This window comes from Canis aureus, chromosome 7, assembly GCF_053574225.1.
Source record: "Canis aureus isolate CA01 chromosome 7, VMU_Caureus_v.1.0, whole genome shotgun sequence".
Lineage (NCBI taxonomy): Eukaryota > Metazoa > Chordata > Mammalia > Carnivora > Canidae > Canis > Canis aureus.
Window position 1 is genome coordinate 40,373,370 of NC_135617.1, and position 15,477 is coordinate 40,388,846.

Below are 15,477 nucleotides of genomic sequence, written 5' to 3' on the forward strand. Positions count from 1 at the left end.
GAAACATCTTTAAATATTAAATATTCATGGAACATAGTTATACTAAAAATATTCATTGTTGATCTGAAGTTCAAACTTAATCGAATGACTTACAGTTTTATTTGTTAAGTCTGGCAGTCCTGGAGGGCAAAACTTAAATGAGACAAATTAATGGGAAATCAGAAGATAATATTTGAATATCAATGTTTATATTTTGACATAAAACATAAAGGCACCCTGTGAGCCTCCTGAGATCACTTTCTTAGTGTCAGGAAAGCCAAATTTATTCCTACCAAATTGGTGGAGAAAGCGAATGGAAAGGACTTTGATTTTGTATTAATACAGGTCTTGCTTTTAAGAATGCATATACCTTTGATGTAACACATCAAGCACCAGTCCAAATCTCCAATCTCCATGGTATGAGAAAACCAGGCATGCTACCAGGCAATTAGCTGTTGACAGCTGCTAAATTCAGTGGAGATTTCTGCAGTTATGTTCTTTGAGATGTTAAATTCTGGTGGCCTTGACTGCATAGCTACAGATGGGATTACTCCAATTTATTACAATGAACTGTCCTTGTAGAAGACGTACCTGTAGCTCATTAGGCACGGAATAGGAAAATGCTTGTTAATTCTGTCTTATAACTCAACATAAATTAAATTTGACAAGCATTCCAAAAATACATAATTTTCCAGGTAACCAGTTTCTTCAGCAGCTTAGATGATATGAAGAGGTAATAAATTGGATGACAATTAATTCCTTGGGTAACTTATTCCTATGAATTTATTTTATTTTAAGATTTTATTTATTTAATCATGAGAGACACAGAAAGAGAGGCAGAGACACAGGCAGAGGAGAAGCAGGCTTCATGCAGGGAGCCCGACGTGGGACTTGACACCGGGGCTCTGGGATCATGTCCTGAGCCAAAGGCAGACGCTCAACCACTGAGCCACCCAGGCATTCCTATTCTTATGGATTTAGACTAGTTTGGGCTATAAAGTGCTCCTGGGTAGTTGTAGAGTGAATTATACCAGAGGAGTGTTTCCCATCAGGAATTTAAATGCTGCAAGCACACTGTTAGAGACTAATTCATTTCAGTGTACCATCATCTAAAGTTGGAGAGGTTTTGTCTGTAGTAGATGGTAGAGTTGAACACTCAGTTGAGAAATCCATACTTTTCTCTTGGTTATTTCACCATAATAATGATGGCAAAAAACTTACTCTGTTTTTAAAAACTCTTTAGTATAGAAAATATCAAACAACCACAAAAGTAGAGAATATTATAATAAATTCCCAGGCACCTACAGCTCATCATCACAATGTTTCCTCTATTTCCTCTCTCCCTGTGGGATTATTTAAAAAAAAAAAAAAAAACCTCAGATGTCATCTTTCACTTGTTTATGATATCAGACTGTATTTGAAATGCAAGGACTTACTTTCCTTTTAAAATATAGCTGTTATGGTATCATCAGACTTTTCCCTAAATAAATAATAATTCTTTAGCATCAAATATCTAGTGATCCTATTCCCCTATCATTCTGTAAATATTAATTTTGTTTTTGTAGTTTGTCTGAATTGGTGTTAAAATAAGGTGTCATTTTATCTGTAGGTGTTTCATCCTTCCCTTTTTTTTTTCCTTGCTGATTTTTGTTGTTAATAAATTCGGTATTTGACCTGTAAAATTTGTGAATTGCATTCCTGTATTATCATTTACATGTTCTTATGCCCTTATTTCCTGTGAATTGGTAGTTAGAGCTAGAGGCTTCATCATAGTTGTTTTAATTATTCTGGCAAAATTACTTCATAGGTGGTGCTGGGTACTTCCATCAGGAGGTACATTAAATTTAATGGTTTATGTTTGTATCATGATCACTGTAAAATGATGACATGAAAATCCATTTAATAATTGGATTAGTTATATAAAGAGAAACTTTTCCTCATTAACTGTTTGCTTATCTGAGGTATAGTACATGTAGGGAAAGCAGAAAAATGCTGGGTTATTTCACTTTATTTACCAGTTTTCAAAATTATGTTTTGGTTTCTTAGAATACCTCAAAGGTGATCAGTGAGATTTTTAAAAAAATTATTATTATGTACCCATGGACTGAAACATATTTCATATGTTGTAATGTATTGTAGTTATTATCCTTTCTGGTGCTCAAATTGTTCCAGTGGGAGCTTATTCACATTGATTCCTGAGTCCTTTTGACGTGATTCTAATGATTTTTCAGAGCTTCATTTTGTTTTGTTTTTTCTCTGGGATACTAAGATTTTCTAGGATCATTCTAGTCTTTTTTTTTTTTTTTTTTTTTTTTTGCCCCAGAACTGGATAAATCATTTCTCCAAGGAGCCCTGGTTTCTGTCAGTGGGAAGAAGTATTTATAGACAACAACAATAACAGAATTAGTTACTCTATTCTTTCCAGGCAGGATTCTATTTTGTCAGTGTAACTTCAGAATAGAGAGAGGTGGGATTGCTGGATCAAAGGGTAAATACATATGCAATATCAGAAATATAAATGTGAAACACTTATAAAAACATATCATTTGATAAAATAATTCTTTAAATTTTATTTACATATTCATGAGTTTGGAAAAATAGTTTTTTAATTTTAATTTTTAATTAATGTTTGCTTCATCAATTAGCCCAAAAAGTATACAATAGTTTTTACTTAAAATTCACAACTGAATTTATAGATTTCACATATAAGTGAAATTATATGGTATTTGTCTTTCACTGTCTGGTTTATTTCTCTTAGTATTATACTCTCCAGGACCTTCCACATTGTCACAAATGGCAAGATTTCATCTTTTTTTAAGGCTGAGTAACATTTGGTATCTATGTATATCATATATATCACATATATATATTTCATTGTATATTTATACATATATATATCATATTTTCTGTATACATTCTTCTACTGATGGATACTTGGGTAGCTTGTATCCATCTTGGCTATTATAAATACTGCTATAATGAATATAAGAGTGCATATATCTTTTTTGAGTTAATGTTTTTGTTTTCCTTGGGTATATACCCAGTAGTGAAATTACTGGATCATATGATATTTCTATGAGTAAATTAAGAATGAAACTGGACTACCTTCTTATACCATACATAAATAAACTCAAAATGGATAAAAGACCTAAATGTGAGACCTAAAATCATAAAAATCCTAGAAGAGAATATAGTAAGTAATTTCCTTAACATTGGCTGTAGCAACATTTTTTTATATATGTCTCCTAAGGCAAGGGAAACAAAAGGAAAAATAAACTATTGGAACTACACAAAAATAAAATATTTTGCACAAAAAGGAAATCATTGGCAAAATGAAAAGGCAACCTACTGAGTGGGAGAAGATATTTGCAAATGATATATCTGATAAAACATTAATATCCAAACTATATAAAGAAGTTATATAACTAAACATACACAAAATAATCCAATAGAAAATGGGCAGAAGACCTGAACAGACGTATTTCCAAAGAAGTTATACAGATGGCTAACAGATACATGAAACGATGCTCAACATCACTCATCATCAGGGAGATGCAAATCAAAATCACAATGAAATGCCACCTTACACCCATCAGAATGGCTAGAATCAAAAAAGACAAGAAACGAAAAGTGTTGGCGAAGATGTGGAGACAAAGGAACCCTCATGCACTGTTGGTGGGGATGTAAATTTTCCACTGTGGAAAATGACATGGATGTTCCTTAAAAAATTAAAAGTACCCCATGATCAAAGTATTTTTTGTAAGCTTATAGTATTTATAGTTCTGAAGTTAATAAAGCTTAAAACTTCTCAAAGACCTTTAGGAGACCCTTATAATTTAATTAGTGTATTAGTTTGCCAAGGCTGACATAACATAATTCCACAGATTGGGTGGTTTGAACAATAGAAATTTACTTTCTCACACTTTTGGAGGACAGAAATCCAACATCAAGTTATCAGCAAGTTTGGTTTCTCGTTAGACTTTTCTCCTTGGCTTGCAAACAGCCATCTTCTTCCTGGTTTCTCTTTGTGCACGCAAGTATCTGTGTCTGTTTTGGATTTGGGCCCACCCTAATAGTCTCATTTTGACTTAATCACCTATTTAAAGACTTATCTCCAAATATAGTCACATTCCGAGGTACTGGGGGTTAAGGGTTCAGCATATAAATTTTGAGAGAACACATGCAGCCAATAACATGTCCAATTCTCCGTAGGGGTTGTGACATTTAGCATTTCCACGAACATTGCTTGGAAGGCCCCTTTCTTCACAATTTCAGCAACATAATACCTTGCCAAACCTTTGAATTTTTGACAAACTGAGTGTAAAGAACGATATCTCAGTGTAGTCACTTCTATAAACTATTTTATATAAATTATTTTATTGAAGTATGGCATGCATGAAGTTAAGTACACAAATATAATATATAGGGTATCATTAATTTTTCCAAAGTTAAGATACATGTGCAGTCATTACCCAAACCAAGGGAGAATACTATCAGTATCCCAGAAGCTTCTCTCTGTACCTCTTAAGTAATTTACCTCCTCTCTTAGATGACACTTAGATGACTTCTATTGCCAGATTCTTTTTGCCTATTTTTTGAACTTAATATAGATGACATCATATAGTAGGCACTCTTCTGTGCCTGAATCATTTTGTTTATTTCTATGAGGTTCATCCATATTGTTTATATAGCAATAAAATATCCCCTTTCATTATAAAATATCCCACTATATGAATATACTAGCGTTTATCCATTATGTTTGTTTCTGGCATTTGGTTTGTTTCAAGTTTGAGGATGTTTTGAATAATGCTCAGCCTATGATGTAAGTACATTCAGCTTTAATAGAGAATAATTGATTTTCCAAAGTAGTACCAATTTACCTTTCTAACAGTAGTGATTATGACCTCCAGTTGATACTCATCCCACCAACACTACTCATGGTTAAATTATAACCATTTAGGTGGGTAAGAGATGGTTTCTTATAGTTTTAATTTGCTTTCTCTTGATGACTAATGATGTCGAGCACATTTTTATGTGTTTAGGGGCCATTTGTATCATCTTATTTTGTAAAATATCTAGTCATTTCACTTAGCCATTTTTTCTCTCACCATGTTGTCTTTTTTTATACATTCTGGAAAAATCTGTTCTTTATGTTTTCTATATATGAGTCCTTTCTTGGATATAGATATAACAAACAAAAAAAGAGATATAACAAATATTTGCCTCTCTTCTGGGTTGCAAATTATTTTAATGATAAACTTTTATTTTAGAACAGTTTTAAGCTTGCAGAATATCGCAGAGAGTACACAGCATTTCCATATACTCTACACCCAGTTTCCTCTATTATTATTTTCTTTTTAAAAAGATTTTATTTATTTATTTGAGAGAGAAACAGAGATAGTAAGAGAGAACACAAGCAGCGGAGAGGGAGAGGCAAGCTCCCCACTGAGCAGGGAGCCTGATGTGGGGCTCAATCCCAGAACCCTGGATCATGACCAGAACCAAAGGCAGACACTTAACTGACTGAACCACCCAGGTACCCCTCAGTTTCCTCTATTATTACAGGGACACCTGGGTGGCTCACTGGTTGGACATCTGCCTTTGGCTCAGGGCACGATCCCAGTCTGGGGATCAAGTCCTACATCAGGCTCCCTGTGAGGAGCCTGCTTCTCCCTCTGTCTGTTTCCCTGCCTCTCTCTGTGTCTCTCATTAATATATAAATAAAATCTTTTAAAAAATATCCTACATTAGTGTGGTATATTTGTTATAATTAATGAATCGATATTGATACATTATTATTAACTAAAGTTCATATTATCCAGATTTTCTTAGTTTTTAACTATTTTTTTTCTGTTTTAGGATCTTATCTAGGTTATCATGTTACATTTAAGTGTCATATCTTAACCTCCTCTTGGTTGTGACAGTTTATTAGATTTCTAATTATTTTTGATGGCCTTGTGAGTTTTTAAGGGTATTAGTCATGTATATTGTAGAATGCTCTTCATCAGAATTTGATGTTTTTCTCATGATTAAACTGGCATCATAGGCTTTTGGGAGGAAGACCATATAGATAAAGTGTCATTTTCATCGCATCATATCAAGAATAAAATACTTATCGACATGACTTGTTGCTGTGGATGTTAACCCTGCTCACTTGGTTGAGGTAGTGTTTGTCAGGTTTCTCTTCCAAAAAGTTTTTTCTCCATTTATATACTGGACCCTTTAGAAGGAAGTCTCTGTCTTCAGCCCACACTTTCAAAGTGGAGAGTTCCACTGTTATACTCCTTATCCTTTAGGGCAGAGTATCTATATAAATTATTTGGAATTCTCTGCATGGAAAATTTGTCTCTTCTCCCCAATTTATTGATTTATTTAATCAATTTATATCAATATGAACTCAAAGATATTAATTTTACATTTTAAATTATAATCCAATGCTATTTTATTTTGTTGTTCAAATTGTTTCAGCTTTGCCTGTTAGGAGCTCTTTCATGGCTTCTGTGTCCCTTTGATGTACTCTCAATAATGTGGGATTTTTTTTTTTTTTGAACACTTTCTGGCACTACAAGGATGTTCTAGTCTCATAAAATTCCTATTGAAGTCCTTGAATCAGCCATTTCTGTGAGAAGCTCTGATTCCCTTTATTGGAGAATGATAAAGAAGCCAAGATCAGGGCACTAAATGGGTTCCTCACTCCTGGAGTATCATTGCTTCTCATTCGATAGAGCAAGGCAATATATGTGTATATGCCATCCTGTGCGTGCACATGTATCTACACATTTTTCCATCTGTAAACATTTGTATCTATGATAGTTAAATTAATTCACACTGATGAGTTTACACTCGGCTAAACCAATTCATATGCAGACTCTAATCCATACTTCATGGACTTTTTAGCTTCTTTTGCTTGTGTATCAATAACCTTCCATTCTAACAGAAAAATCTAGCTCCCACTATCTACCACCTATTCACTTAATTGTTCAATTCCAGTATACATATGTAGTGATTCCAGAATTTTAAAAAAATGTATTCTTTTTTTTTAAGATTTTATTTATTCATTCATGAGAGACACACAGAGAGAGAGAAGCAGAGACACAGGCAGAGGCAGAAGCAGGCTCCAGGCAGGGGAGCCCCACGTGGGACTCAATCCAAGGTCTGCAGGATTAGGCCCTGGGGTGAAGGCGGTGCTAAACTGCTGAGCCACCCAGGCTGCCCAAGAATTATTAATTTTTTATATCTGAGGGATACAACTTTATCAAATAGAATATTGTTTCTTTTGCCTTTAGTGTTAAAGACACTTATTCCAGAGTTACCTAATTGAACACCCATCTCCTTCAGGGAAGTTGTTTCATAGTGTAAGACACTTAGATTGTTTTGTCATACTCTACATCAACTTGTCCAAATCGCCATTTATGTGCTCCTACCAATTTGTGTCTTTGGTGACTTCTGCTCTAGGTAAGCTGACCTCTGTTGCTATATTAATCTGCCTGTGCCTATTTCCCTAGATTTTGGAGTGGTGGTTTGCCCTGAAATCCCATTTCTCCAATGGGTTAAGCAAATTTGTTTATATATAATTTGTTTACATTTGTTCTTTAAGGATAAAGATGACTTCCAATTTCTTTACATGTTGGAGATTTGGCTTGATTTTTTATACTCTTAATGATGTCTTTTGATGAATTGATGTGATTTTTAAAAAAATATTTTATTTATTTATTCATGAGAAACAGAGAGAGAAAGAGAGAGGCAGAGACACAGGTAGAAGGAGAAGCAGGCTCCATGCAGGGAGCCCAATGTGGGACTTGATCCTGGGTCTCCAGGATCACGCCCTGGGCTGAAGGCGGTGCTGAATCACTGAGCCACCCAGGCTGCCCAATTGATATGCTTTTTAATGAAATCCAAATTATCATTTTTTAAATATTTTTTGGTTACTGTATTTTTCTACTTTATTTAAGCAATATTTGCCTTCCAAGGTTGTAAAGCCTTTTTCTATATTTTTATCTAACAGCTTTATTGTTTTATCTTTCACATTTGATCTACGATCCATCTGAGATTCATGTTTGTGTGTGGTGGAGATGGAGTTAGGATTTACTTATTTTTCCCATGTGGATTTTCAATTGTTTCAGTACCATTTAATGAAAATTCCTTCCTTTTTCTACTGTTTCTATTGCAGTTCACTTTCACTGAAAATTAAATAATACCTATTTAGACTGTTTCTAAACTCTATTCTGTTCCAATGGTCTATTTGTTATTCATTATATCAATCACATTGTTTAATTACTGTAGCTTTAGAATGTCTTAATATTTGGTAGTGTAATGTCTTAATGTTTAGTAGTAAAAGTCCTTTAATTTTATTTTTCCTCAAAATTGTCTTCTCTATCATTGTCCCCTTGATTTCCATAAAAATTTTAGAATCAGTTTGTCACTTTCCACCAAAATTCCTGCTAAAATTTGAATGAAATTGCATTGAATCTGTACAGTGATTTGAAGAAAATTGATAACTTAAAAATATTGAATGTTCCATCTTTGAGTAGTACAACACTCCATTTATGTTGCTGTTATAAAATCTGGTGGGTTTTTTTCCCTGTAGTGTTTTTATTTATTTCTCAAATTAAGTCCTAGGTGGCTAATGTTTTTGATGTTATTATAGTTTTTTAAGTTCATTTTCTAATTACGCTTTTGTCTACTACATACAATAATAATTTTTATGTTGTCCTTATAGCTGGTTACCTTATTAATTTATTAAGTCTAGTAGTTTATAATAAGCCTTTAAAATTTTTCTGTGTATACTATTATATTATCTGTGAATAATAATAGTTGTACTTCTTCCTTTTGAGTCTTTATAACTTTTATTTGTTATTCTTGTCTTAGAGCAATGATGAGGACTTCTATCATATTGTTGAATAAAATCATAGTAGCCGACTTTCTAATTTTATTTTTAATTTATTTTTAAAAGATTTTAAAAATTTATTCATAAGAGACACAGAGAGAAGCAGAGACATAGGCAGAGGGAGAAGCAGGCTCCCTTTGGTGAGCCTGATGTGGGACTCTATCCTAGGACCTGGGGATCATGACCTGAGCCAAAGGCAGACACTCAACCACTGAGTCACCCAGGTGTCCCATACCTCCTTATTTTAGTCTCAATATCAGAGGATAAAGCTTACAGTATTTCAGCTTTAAGCAGGACATTTACTGGGTAGTCTCTTTTTTTTTTAAGATTATATAATTATTCATATCATACAAAGAAATTTCTTTTTCATTCCTATTTAATAAAATTAAATATAAATATATATAATATATAGAAAGAATGAGTGGTAAATTTCTATCAAATTTTTCTGTTGATATATCTACACGTTCTTTTCTCCTTATTTTGATAATGTGGTTAATTACATTAATTGATTTATGTATTTTTAAAAATTTACATTCACGGATTAAATACAATGAGATCGTGATATATATATGTATATATATTATTAGTTTTGATTTATTAGCTTTTTATAGGTGTTTCACATCTATGTAGTGAGACAAATTTTAATGCAGTTTTCATTTCTTGCAATATTCTTGGCAAGTATTGATATCAAAGTTATGCTGGCATCAGGGGAAGTGCACTTTTTTTTTAAAACCCTGGAAGAGTTTGCATGAGATTGATGTTATATATTTGAAAGAATTCACTAATGAGGTCATCTGGTCCTGGAGTTTTCTTGGTGAAAATGTTTTAAATTATAGACTACAGTGCTTTAATAGATATAGATGCATTTGATTTTCTGTTTTTTATTGTGTCAGTGTTGCTTAATTGGATTTTTAAAGAAATCTAATTTTTACTTAATCTATCTGTTTAATATTTGCAAGATCTCTAGTGAAGTCCTTTTAACTCCTAAAATTGGCAATTTATGTCTTCTTTGTCTTGATCACTTTTTGCCAAAGATTTATTGATTTGATTAGCTTTCCAAAAAAATCAATTTTTGGTTTTTAAAATTCATTTTCTTTTTTTAAGATTTATTTATTTATTTATTTGAGAGAGATAGAGAAGAAGAGCAGGAGAGCTGGCGGTAGGGGCAGAAAGAGAGAGAATCCCAGGCAGACTTCATGGAGAGTGCAGAGCCCATACGGGGCTCCATCTCAGTATCATGACCTGAGCCAAAACCAATAGTCAGATGTTCAACCGAATGCACCATCAAGGCATCCCTCCTCTTTTTGTTTTATATTTTATTTATTTCTGCTTTTTTCTTTCTTTTAAAGTCCTTTCTTCCACCTTCTGGATCTTCCTTCTTTATTTCCTTCCTCCTTTCTTCTTTCCTTTTTTTGTTCCTTCCCTCCCCTTACCCCCAATTTCTTTCTCCCCTTCAGGGAGCCCGATGTGAGACTCGATCCCAGGACCCTAGGATCACGACCTGAGTCAAAGGCAGATACTCAACCACTGAGCCATCCAGGCACCTTTATTGTTATATTCAGTAATTTTCTGTTGTTGGAAATGTAAGTTGCTTCTAATTTTTAATGCTATACATGAGTCTAGATATCTACCAACATTTTTTGCGCAGTTTTCTTCTAAGAATGATGTATTTATCACCAAATTCAGACATTCTTTAAAAACTAATTTAGAAAATCACAAGCAATATTGAAAGGAAAGCTCAATTCCCTCCGTTGGCCAATTTAATATACCTTTATTTTCTGGCCTGGGAATATCTATAGGGTTCAATATTTCAAGCATTATCCAATTTAAATAATACATGCTTTAGTATACATGAAGTTCCTCAAACAATGTGTTGGTGTTAATATCAATTCTATGGTTAAGATGCCTATAATTTCTTAGAAATACTGTTGTACACATTTAATTGTAATATAAGGCAGAGGATTACAGAGATTTAATGGATGTATGGTGCTTATCACATAGCAAATGTTTGACTAATATGTTAAAATAAATTCTATTAAACATGATTCTATATCTCAGGGGAATGAGTGGATATTTGTGATGAGGAGAATACTGGAGAAGGCTCTATGCAGCAGCTAGTCTTTAAACTCTTCTGCCATAAGAGGACTACTCTGGGCAACAGCATGACCAAAGGCTTGAGAGTGGAGGCTCTCAAGAAAGAGAGTCTGCTGCAGCTGTGGATGATGCCAAAACACAAGCCCTTAAAATCTATGCATACATGTATTCTAGGTTAGTTGGTAAATATGGTCCTAAAAAATTATGTGGAATCTAATTTTTGTGAACTAATGGTTATTGTAGGGAGAATAAGCATTGTTCCTTTATTAAAGGGAAGAATTGTTTTTTAAATGTCTAATTTTTATCTAGATATTTACATAATAGTTTGGCTTCAAGTTGGCTATTTCTGTGTTATTATACTCTTCCTGGAGTTTAACAAAGTTATTTTGGTCTGTTTGTCTCTCTCTAACATGACTGTACATAATAACTTATAGTTTGGGATTTGGGATTTAATTCATGCAAAAATAGACTTTTTGAATAGAGAGAATGTGAGTTATTTTCTGGAATTTATAAAAATAAGCATGGAGATGTAGGAATGTAATGTCTATAGTAAGAAAGAAAAAGGAGAAACAGAAAAGAAAGTCTTTGCTTTCATTATGTTTATCTTTGCTTCAACCCCTCTGTGGTGACTGGCAGGCCATTTGGAATTTGCTCGTTTCTTGCTTCCCTGTGCTCTGAAAAGCATCCAACTTCACTCCTTCATGGAAAATGTCTCTAGTATTATCCTAAGGGGTATGGTGTCATCACCCTTTTATTTGATACCACAAGGCCAAAGCTACTGAAAGGTTAACTAGCAGTTATTTATAAAGCACTTCAGAAATAAAAAGTGTTCTACAAAAAGCCAAGGTTATTAAGACATTGGCAGCATATATCAGAAAGTGGAAATTTTTCTGCTGGCTTCGTTTTTGCTTAATCTTTAAAAATGAAGATGTCAAACACTCAAATTTCAATTTAATTCAACAAATATTTATCGAGCACTATGATTTTCAGTTTGTAGACACAGAAGAATAAAACTTGGTCCTTCCCCTAAAGAGGTTCAGTATTTAGTAGCTGGATACACAGATACACAGCTCATTATAATACAGGGTAAACTCCAAACTTTCCTCAAAGTGGTAGAGAATCGGTAATGTAGGTATCAAAGTGAGAGGGTACTTTTACCTGGAGTTAATTAGAGAAGAATCATGTAGAAGGGACATTTGATCTGAGCCCTGAGGGATGGTAAATTTTTAAGAGAGTAAGTACTGAGGAAAAGGGATTTTAAGTAGAGGTAACTGAGGTTAGAAGTGGGAAAGGCATTTCAAGGAAAATAGGCTGTTAAACCCAAACAGGGTCAGATTATAGAAAACCTTTAACCCTAGCCTAAGGAGGCAGTTGAGAGCTGCTGAAGACTTCTGAAAGGGGGAAGTGAGGAAGGTAATGCCCAGGGCATGACTAGACAGAAAAAGTAGGCACTTGACAATTATTTATGTCATCCAATGGATCACACTTTTTTAAGGTACATTCTAATGCTGAGATCCGTTTCCTTGGATTAGTTCCTGTTTTTACTCAAGGTCATGGGTTAAGTTTCTGCTAAAATCTAAGTTGTGGGGATCCCTGGGTGGCGCAGCGGTTTAGCGCCTGCCTTTGGCCCAAGGCGCGATCCTGGAGACCCGGGATCGAATCCCACGTTGGGCTCCCGGTGCATGGAGCCTGCTTCTCCCTCCTCCTGTGTCTCTGCCTCTCTCTCTCTCTCTCTCTCTCTCTCTCTCTCTCTCTCTGTGACTATCATAAATAAATAAAATTAAAAAAAAAATAAAATCTAAGTTGTGTTTTAATGGTATCTGTCCTCTACCTTGTAAAAAAGCTTCTTTTTACTTTCTTTTCCCCTACATCACCCACCAACCTTGATCTCCTGTCTGCTTGGCTCAGCCTATTCCCCCAACCTCCTTGAAGACAAGGCCACTTTCCTATTCACTCTAGCACTGGCATCTCTAGTCAGGTTACTTTTGTCTTCCTACTGACTTTAGGTTTTAGTATTTCCCCAGATAATGGAGAGCTAGATGCACTTTGTGAACTTCTGATATTCCTTGTTCTAAGTTTTCAATGCTTAGTGTGACTCATTGTAGAGAAGAGTGAGAGTAAAGTGTGAGTGAAACAAAAACAGAACCCTGACAGAGCGTGGAGAAGGAGAGAGATTCAAAGCATTTTTAAAACAAATTGAAAAAAAAAAATAGAAAAAATAAATAAAACAAATTGAACTCCAATAAAAATATGCAAAATAAAAAAATAAAACTATCCATTAAGCAAGATAATATCTCTGCCTCAGCTTCTTTGTGTATCAGAAGGAAAATAATAGTATCTACTGCATGGGGTTGTTAAAAAATTAAAGTAGTTAATATTTTGAGCAAAATGTTTAGTGAGGTGACTTGTCCATGGTTGCCACTCAGTAAAGATTAACTTAAAACATAAAGGCAAACATCTAATAGATATCTTAAAATAATTTTAACATGGAAACAATGTTATTTTTACTGAAACCCTTATTCTCATTCTACTTCCCCTTATTTTCTTTCTGCTTCATCCTGTTCCAGGTTCTTCTAGCATTTGTAACCTTGAGATAACATATCATAACCTGCTTTAAAAAGATTTTTCTCTTTCCCAGAAATCAACTAGTAGAAGGAAAGTCAAGTAACAGCCGGAGAGACACTACCTCAATTAAATAAGTGAGTTGTACTGAAATATTTCTTGCTTAACTCCAAATATCTTGGATTACTTCTTATAGATGAAGCATGGGGCATCTCAGCATGTTTTATCTGATGGTGATATGATCACATATTCTACTCAGCCAATTTCAGTCATATGATAACTTAAATTAGTGGTTCTCAATCAAGAGCAATTTTACACACACCCCTCTCTCGCCCCCGAGAGTTTTTGTCAGTTTTTGGAAACATCTTTGTTTATCGAAAATGGGATGTGTTACTGGCATCTCATGGATAAAGACCAGGGAGGCTGTTAAACATCCTATAATACGTAAGATGGCTTTTACAACAAAGAAATACCCAGCTGCAAATGTAATAGTGCCAGAGTTGAGAAACTCTGGCTTACATTGAATCAGTCTACTCAGTGCCAGCTGAGAGTGAGGTTCTGAGGAGATGAGTGACTTACCAAGCATACTTGAATGGGGAATCCTGACCCAAGGCAGGTAGAACGACAATTCTGTAATCCAGTGAAAATTTTCAACAATCACAGTGTGCAACAAACTCTGCTTATTTGTCAATTTTGTCAACATGATAGAAATAGGATATTCAGGGTATCACATGGCTGCAGGGCAGGGCTTAGGTAAATGACTGCTTTTGTGTTTCTTCTGATGGAGACCCTCCCAACAGGTATGAATGGTGACCTGGGACAGTTTGAGGACATTATCAGCTAAGTGGTTTGGTTAGTTCAGCATTTTTAGCACATTGCAATGGAATCAAGATAACAGGAAGAAAATATGTCACAGAGACAGAGTTATTTAAATTATTTACAATAAGATAGATGTAAATGTTGAATTAAAATATGTTCAAAATTCTTTGACATTCTCTTCAAAGGGTGAAACCTAATTCTCTTCCCTTTGAGTTTGGGTTGGACTTAGTAACTCACCTGTAATGATGAGCTAAAGCAGAAGTATGATATGTGACCTCTAAGGTTAGTTACAGAAGACATGTGATGTCTGCCTTGCTCTCCTTTTTGGATCACTTGTTCCAGGGGAAGCCAGCTACCAGGTCATGAGAACACTCAAGTAGCTTGATGAAGAGGTATGTGTGACAAAAAATTGAGGCCAACAGCCATGTGAGTGAAGCATCTTGAAACAGGTCCTTGGCCTCAATTAAACCTTCAGATGAGTGTTTGAGAATAGCATGAAAATCCTAGCATGAGCTCGACCCCTCATTTTGAATTCCTGACCCCCAGAAACTGTGATAATGTACTTATTGTTTTAAGCTGAGAAATTTTGAAATAATTCATTAAGCGTCAATATATAACAAACAAATACTCAGAAGGGAGTTTTTAAAGATTTATTTATTTTAGAGAGAGAGAAAAAGAGAGCACAAGTAGGGGGAATGGCAGACAGAGAAGAAAAGAGAGACTCTTAAGAATACTCCTAGCTGGATGCAGAGCCCAAAGCTGGGCTTGACCCCACAACCCTGAGACCATGACCTGAGCCAAAAATCAAGAGTTGGATGCTTGACTGACTAAGCCACCCAGGCACCCCATGAGTCGTTTTTTAATGACTGTTATAAATAGTATGCAGGCAGTTTGGGTATACCTTTTGAGGGGAGGGAGTCTCATTATCTATGTAAGAGATAGAATTTTGATTCAAAATTGTGTGGTTAAGAATATGGGCTCCTGGGCAGCCCCGGTGGCTCAGCAGTTTAGCGCCACCTTTGACCCAAGGCGGGATCCTGGAGACCCAGGATTGAGTCCCACGTGGGGCTCCCTGCATGGAGCCTGCTTCTTGCTCTGCCTGTGTCTCTGCTTCTCTCTCTCTATGTCTCTATCAA